This window comes from Rhinopithecus bieti, unplaced genomic scaffold, assembly GCF_001698545.2.
Source record: "Rhinopithecus bieti isolate Rb0 unplaced genomic scaffold, ASM169854v2 scaffold_12088, whole genome shotgun sequence".
Classification (NCBI taxonomy): domain Eukaryota; kingdom Metazoa; phylum Chordata; class Mammalia; order Primates; family Cercopithecidae; genus Rhinopithecus; species Rhinopithecus bieti.
Genome location: NW_016807975.1, coordinates 4,088,754 through 4,096,575, shown reverse-complemented (window position 1 = coordinate 4,096,575; position 7,822 = coordinate 4,088,754). Strand labels below are relative to the sequence as shown.

At 41.1% G+C, this 7,822-nt stretch overlaps 1 pseudogene; it reads left to right on the top strand.

The window, feature by feature from the left end:
• The first annotated feature begins 4,433 nt into the window (after positions 1-4,433).
• LOC108537183 (actin, cytoplasmic 1-like) lies at positions 4,434-7,462 on the top strand (annotated as a pseudogene).
• The last annotated feature ends 360 nt before the right edge of the window (positions 7,463-7,822 follow it).

The following is a 7,822-nucleotide window of genomic DNA, read 5'->3' as shown; positions in this document are numbered from 1 at the left end:
CCCTCATCCAGAACTCTCTTTTTATTCATTAAATTCTAGGAGCAATGTCAGGGCAATTAGCACTTGGTCAGTTTCTAGTGTTTCAATAACATTAATAACAACAAACAGCAGTTTTCACTAAGTGCTTACTGAGTACCAATATCATAACCACCAGACATGCATGTACTATTATTATCTTTATTTTATAGATAAGAACACTGAAACCCAGAGGACTTTAGCAGCTTAAGAAAGGTCCCACAGTTGGCAAATGGTGGATCTGGGTGAGCTCACACCATTAGATCCTAGAGCCTGAGCTGTTATCCATTGGCATTTCTGAATGTGTGGTCTTCTGACCACGTGCATTAGAATCACCAACATGGATACTGTTAAAAATGCAGATTATTGGCCGGGCGCAGTGGCTCACGTCTGTAATCCCAGTACTTTGGGAGGCTGAGATGGTTAGGTCATGAGGTCAGGAGTTGGAGACCAGCCTGGCCAACATAGTGAAACCCCATCTTTACTAAAAATACAAAAAATTAGCCAGGCATGGTGGCTGGTGCCTGTAATCCCAGGTACTTGGGAGGCTGAGGAAGAAGAATCGCTTGAACTTGGGAGACAGAGGTTGCAGTGAGCCAAGATAGTGCCATTGCACTCCAGCCCGAGAGACAGTGCAAGACTCCATCTCAAAAAACAAACAAACAAACAAACAAACAAAAAAAACAGATTACTGAAGCCACCCAGATCTACTGTCTTAGGATCTATGAGTCTAGGTATAGAGCCTGGGAATCTGCATCTTTAACAAGCTTCCTGGGTAACTTTTACAAACTATATTTTGAGAATCATTGCATATACTTTGCTGAGTTTTCATTTGTATATTTACCTTCCTAATCTGACTGTAAACCTCTTGAGGGCAGAGATTATGCTATCTACATACGACCTTCTAAATCCCCAAGTCTGCAATAGATGTTTAGATATTGACTACAAGCTTAGTCAATACTTGCTTTTTTCTGATACAGGCAGCAACATTAAATGTTTTCATACAACTATGGGAAAGATTCATATGATGGGACTTCCCATGAAAGCATCTGGTAATAGCCAAAGGCCCCATGGTTAGGACCAACCTCACGAATGCTTCTTCTCATTCTGTCACTGGCTCAGTACATTTTCATTTCCTGCCTCAGTTTGCTTGCCTTTGAAGTTGGGGAGATTTTAATAATAAAGAAACAGAGGTATTGGTGGGAGCTGATGATTGTGATTAGAATATAGAATTTGAAAAGTGATAAGACTAACATCTCATTTTGATATTTAAGACATAAATGAAATTAGCTTATTATTGAAGTTAGATCATACATGGCCCATTTCTAATTCACTGTGACAAGAGTTTCACATCAGTTCAATTGGATGTATGTTGAGGGGGTCACACAGAAGCTTTTCCATACCATCTGATGGCTGTTGACAATTGCTGCGCCAGTCACTAGTGGCCTTGCATTATTCTGTGATAAAAGGATACTCACACCTTCCAGTCCAGCCTACTAGTTTCAGGTGAGCTGTATAATTTCCTCAGATCAAGCCAGAATTTTAACCCAGATCTTAATATTCCAAATTCAGTGTTTTCCACTACCTCCTCCTATTTCCTCTGCATGGCATGCTACTAAACATGAGTCAAAAAGCAGCCTAGGTCATGTGTGAATAAGGCTGGTAAGAGAAAAGAGAAGACTTACTTTGTACTCCCCTGACCTTTTTTTTTTTTTTTTTTTTTTTTTGGCTAACCAATTTCTTATGCAGCATCAGCTCCTGAAGGACAGCTGACAGCGTATTAGCCATTTACATCTTATCCATTTACAATCAGAATTATGGCAATCCAAATCTTTACTTTTAAGATGAATACTAACTGTATCACTAGGCAATTGTTACCATGAAACCCTAGCAATTGGCTAATGTCCAATGAATAATTTAAACTTTGTGGAACCTTGTGGGTTACTGTCCTGCCTAAGTGTGTTATTACTTCTTATCAATATTTTGTTTAAGGAAACAGTTTTGGAAGCAACAACAAACAAAAAATATAAGCATCACCTACTTATCACACACTATTGAGGATGGAAAACATACAATATTTATTTGGAGATCCGATGGACTGGGGATGAGTTGTCAACAGAGATAGCACCTGTGAATGTGTCCTTTGTCTTTCTAGAAAAGTCATTTGTTAGGAATTTATTTAAATAAATTTTATTGTGTTTATTTATAAATTGTATATATTTATATATAGTGTGTATATATATATAGTAGTAAGATGATTACTATAATGAAATAAATTAACATAGCCATCATCCCTCACATAGTTACCCATTTTTCCCCTCTGTGGCAAGAGCCTCTGTAATATACACATTTAGCAAAAATCCTAAATACCATACATTATTATTAACCATAATCTGCATGTTGTACATGTATCTTTTAGGGCTTTGCCATGACATATTACCTGTCTGTTACCTGCCTGTAAATAAGTTTTTGATTGCCCTGACAGGAGAAGGTTAAACGTTGTAAACATTGTAAAAATGTTTAACCTTCTCCTCAAACATTGTAAAAAATATGTCATTAGATAATTTCTTAAGGAAATACTCCAAAAAGCTTCTCTTTAGTCACTGTAAATGGGGGGTTGAAGCCCATCCAAATGAAAGATGAATTCTGCTGCCTCATTCTTTTAATGGCCTCCTGCCCAAAATAAAACTAGCCAGCAAGCAGTATTTATCTTAGTGATGCTGCCATTTCATGTCACAAAGTGACCATATAGTCTCATAAACATAGTCCAAAAATGCTGACTTTTAAAGGCAGTTGAATTTTTTTTACTTGTTACTGTTTTATAGCTTTGCATAAAATGCTAATGCCATGACATTTGTAGAACTATTAAATCATTTTAATGAAAGAGTAACAGTTATACAACTAATTCATTTTAGTGCATTTCACTTGCAGAATCCTTTAGTAGTTGATTGTAATGGGAAGAAACAATTTTTTTTTGTGGCTCCATAATTTTATGCTCACATGGAACCAAATCCCATTATTTTGGTGTAGTTTATACCCAAGTCTAATGGAACAAATCCATTGACAGAATTTGTTGTCCCAAAGCTAGGCCCATTTGCCTGATGGCCCCCACTTAATGTGATCTATAGTCTAGCCAAGCCAAGTCTGCTTCTCTGGAAAAATGTGGCTTTCTGTTTCCCTTTTAAGTGTTTAGGGGTAAATATATGGTCACGCATTTTCAGCTACTGAAAAATGAGCTCAATCGCCCTAACACCAAATCAAGGAAAACATCTGGGCTTTAAAAATTATCTTTGATCATATAACAAGACAGCTGGGATTGATTATTATCCTGGTCCCACATTTCCTCATTAATGGCCATCCCACTCGGTATATGCTGTCATGCCAGGGCCTCTGTGGAAGAGAATGGCCAAAAAGCCCTGGAAACATTAAGCCCTGTGAGCAGAGGAAATAGATTTACATTTCTAAACAGATCCTTTGTTAAAGATCACCAGTGCATAGATTTGCAGCTTTCTTCTAGAGTAAAATCATTCTCTGCTTCTCTACTCCTGGCCCCCATGTTTTCAGCCAAAGCTTCCATTAATAGATAATTCTTTCTGAAACAAAAATTTCTTTTAAGGAATTGCATTCCCTGTTGTCCTCAAATGCTTAGGTTACCCAGAGAGTTGACTTCATTGTCAGCATACTTTTACCCCCTTACAAACATATGTATTCCCTTTAACATTTTTTCTCCTACAAACATGTATTATTCCTCTTAAAATATGTATATTCTTATGAAATATGAATTCAGTTTGTTTACCCTTACTGCAAATTTTTCTTTACTTCTGAATTTCTTCTGAACCAAGTAGTCTTATTATTATTCTACCATGAGTTTAAGGGTTTTGCTGCGAAAATGTTCATATCTTTTTCTTCACTCAGGCTTCTCTTGAGCATAGATGTAAAATATTGCAAAGATGTGAAAACTAGAATGTTTTCCCTCCAGGTGAACTGATTATCAAACTTAGTGTCTTGAACAACAGCACTCTTCTGCACTTTATCTAGCTTTGATCATTTTAGAACGGAATTTTCTTCTAAAACAATGTCCGTATAGTATCACTCCAAATATATAGCAGTGGAATTAATGCCTTTTTGATTCACATGATATTATCGACTGGAAGAAACACATCCATTTAGATTCTCACCAGCAGCCTCGTTTACTTTATTCCATTATTTGCAATGAAAGGGTTAGAATTTCTGTTTGTATCTATGTAGGTGGTACATTAAATGTGTACAGTTTTAAGAATATTTTTCAGCCAGCTCATCAGAATACCAATTTTGTCAGTTAAAATAGCATGTATTTCTGACCAAGACCACGTCTGCCCCATAAGCACAGAACCCCGCCTTTGCTGCCCCACCGCCCAGTCCACACCCGCTGCCAGCTCACCATGGATGACGGTAACGCCCCACTTGTCATTGACAGCGGCTCAGGCATGTGCAAGGCTGGCTTTGCAGGTGATGATATCCCCCTGGGCCATCTTCCCCTCCATCGTGGGGCACCCCAGTCACCAGGATGTAATGGCGGGCATGGGTCAGATGGATCTCTATGTGGGGCGATGAAGCCCAGAGCAAGAGAGGCATCCTGACCCTGAAGTACCCCATCGAGAGCACACCATTGTCACCAACTGGGACCACATGGAGAAGATCTGGCATCACACCTTCTGCAACGAGCTGGATGTGGCTCCTGAGGAGCACCCTGTGCTGCTGAAGGAGGCCCCCATGAACCCCAAGGACAACCGCAAGAAGATGAGCAAGTAATGTTTGAGACCTACAAGACCCCAGCCATATACGTGGCCATCCAGGCCTTGTGGTCCCTGTACGCCTCTGGCCGTACACTGGCATCATGATGGACTCTGTGGACGGGGTCACCCACCCTGTGCCCATCTACAAGGGGTACTCCCTCCCCCATGCCATCCTGCATCTGGACCTGGCTGGCCAGGACCTGACTGACGTATCCTCATGACGATCCTCATGGAGCTGGGCTACAGCTTCACCACCAGGGCAGAGCAGGAGATTGCGTGCGACACCAAGGAGAAGCTGTGCTACATCACCCTAGACTTTGAGTGGGAGATGGCCACGGGGGCCTCCAGCTCCTCCCTGGAGAAGATCTACCAGCTGCCCCACTGCCAGGTCATTACCATCGGCAACGAGCATTTCCGCTGCCCCAAGGTGTTCTTCCAGGCTTCCTTCCTGGGCATGGAATCCTGTGGCATTCACGAAACTACCTTCAACTCCATCATGAAGTGTGATGTGGACATCCATAAAGACCTGTATGCCAACACAGTGCTGTCTGGTGGTACCACCATGTACCCTGGCAACCCTGACAGGATGCAGAAAGAGATCACTGCCCTGGCGCCCAGCCCAATAAAGATCAGGATCATTGCTCCTCCCCAGTTCAAATACTCTGTGTGGATCAGCTGCATCCTGGCCTCGCTGTCCACCTTCCAACAGATCAGATATGGACCAGCAAGCAGGGGCATGACGAGCCAGCCCCTCCATCCTCCAAATGCTTCCAGGCGGACTGTTAGTTGCGTTACACCCTTTCTGGATAAAACCTAACTTGCGCAGAGAACAAGATGAGATTGGCATGGCTTTATTTATTTATTTATTTATTTATTTATTTATTGGCTTGACTCATTTAAAAACTGGAACGGTGAAGGTGACAGCAGTCTGTTGGAGGGAGCATCCTCCAAAGTTCTACAACGTGGCTGAGGACTTTGGTTGTACATTGTTCTTGTTCTTTTTTTAATAACGTGAGATGCACTGTCATAGGAAGGCCCTTGCCCTCCTAAAAGCCACCCCACTTCTCTCTAAGGAGAATGGCCCCGTCCTCTCCTGAGTCCACACAGGGGAGGGGATAGCATTGCTTTTATGTAAATTATGTAATGCAAAAAATTTTTTTTTTTTTTGAGATGGAGTCTCGCTCTGTCACCCATGCTGGAGCTCAGTGGTGCGATCTCAGCTCGCTGCAAGTTCCGCCTCCTGGGTTCACGCCATTCTCCCGCCTCAGCCTCCCTAGTAGCTGGGACTACAGGAGTCTGCCACCACACCTGGCGGATTTTTTTTTTTTTTTTGTATTTTTAGTAGAGACAGTGTTTCACCATGTTAGCCAGGATGGTCTCCATCTCTTGACCTCGTGATCCGCCCACCTCTGCCTCCCAAAGTGCTGGGATTACAGGCATGAGATACTGCGCCCGGCCTAGCAAAAGTTTTTAAATCTTTGCCTTATACTTTTTAAAACTTTGTTTTGTTTTAAATGATCAGCCTTCATGGCTCCCCTCTTTTGTCCCCAACTTGAGATATATAAAGCCTTTTGGTCTCCCTGGGAGTGGGTGGAGGCAGCCAGGGTTTTACCTGTATACTGACTTGGGACCGGTTGAAGAAAAGTGCACACCTTAAAAAAATCATATATTTATTTGGGTTAATGTCTTAATCATTTACTATTTTTTATGAGTTGTAGTAAAAATGAGATGAAAATCATTTTGCAATTTAGTCCTATGTATCATTAACTATACATTAAACTCCAGAGATCTGATACAGTTAATAACAGGTAACAACTATGAAGTAATTAAAAGTTTACAGAACACATCCATTATAACCAGAACCCACCTCTGCAACTACCCTGTAAGGTAGATTTGTTATCTTATTTTACTGTTGATAATATTGAGGTTTTTGAGAGCATAATAACTGGAAATTTGTTTCTGATCAGTGTAATAAAAAAGATCATTTTCTATATGTAGCTGGAAATAAGGATGAATCTGGAGACTTAATATGCATGGGGTATTTGGCCACAACAGAACCAGTATGTTTCTAGGAAGCTGTGCTCCAGGACTGATGCATGATTTTTAAAAAATTTTTAATTTTTTGTGGGTACAGAGTAGGTGTATATATTTATGGGGTACATGAGATTTTTTTAAAATTTATTTTTTATTTTTCCATAAGTTATTGAGGTACAGGTGGTATTTGGTTACATGAGTAAGTTCTTTAGTGGTAATTTGTGAGATTTTGGTGCACCCATCACCCAATTTGGTGCACTGCACCATATTTGTAGTGTTCTATCCCTTGCCCCCTCCCACTCTTGCCCCCACGTCCCCAAAGTCCATTGTATCATTCATACCTTTGTGTTCTCACAGCTTAGCTCCCACATATCAGTGAGAACATATGATGTTTCATTTTCCATTCCTAAGTTACTTCTCTTAGAATAATAGTCTCCAGTCTCATCCAGGTCACTGCAAATGCTGTTAATTCATCCCTTTTTATGGCTGCATAGAATTCCATTGTATATATACCAACGGTTCCCTTTTTTTTTTTGAGACGGAGTCTCACTCTGTTGCCCAGGCTGGAGTGCAGTGGTGCGATCGAGGCTCACTGCAAGCTCTGCCTCCCGGGTTCATGCCATTCTCCTGCCTCAGCCTCCCGAGTAGCTGGGACTACAGACGTCTGTCACCACGCCTGGCTAATTTTTTGTATTTTTAGTAGAGAAGGGGTTTCACCATGTTAGCCAGGATGATCTAGATCTCCTGACCTTGTGATCTGCGTGCTTTGGCCTCCCAAAGTGCTGGGATTATAGGCGTGAGCCACCTCGCTTGTAGATTGATGGGCATTTGGGTTGGTTCCATGATTTTGCAATTGTGAATTGTGCTGCTATAAACATGCATGTGCAAGTATCCTTTTCAAATAATGGCTTCTTTTCCTCTGGGTAGATACCCTGTAGTGGGACTGCTGGATTGAATGGTAGTTCTACTTTTAGTTCTTTAAGGAATCTCTACACTGT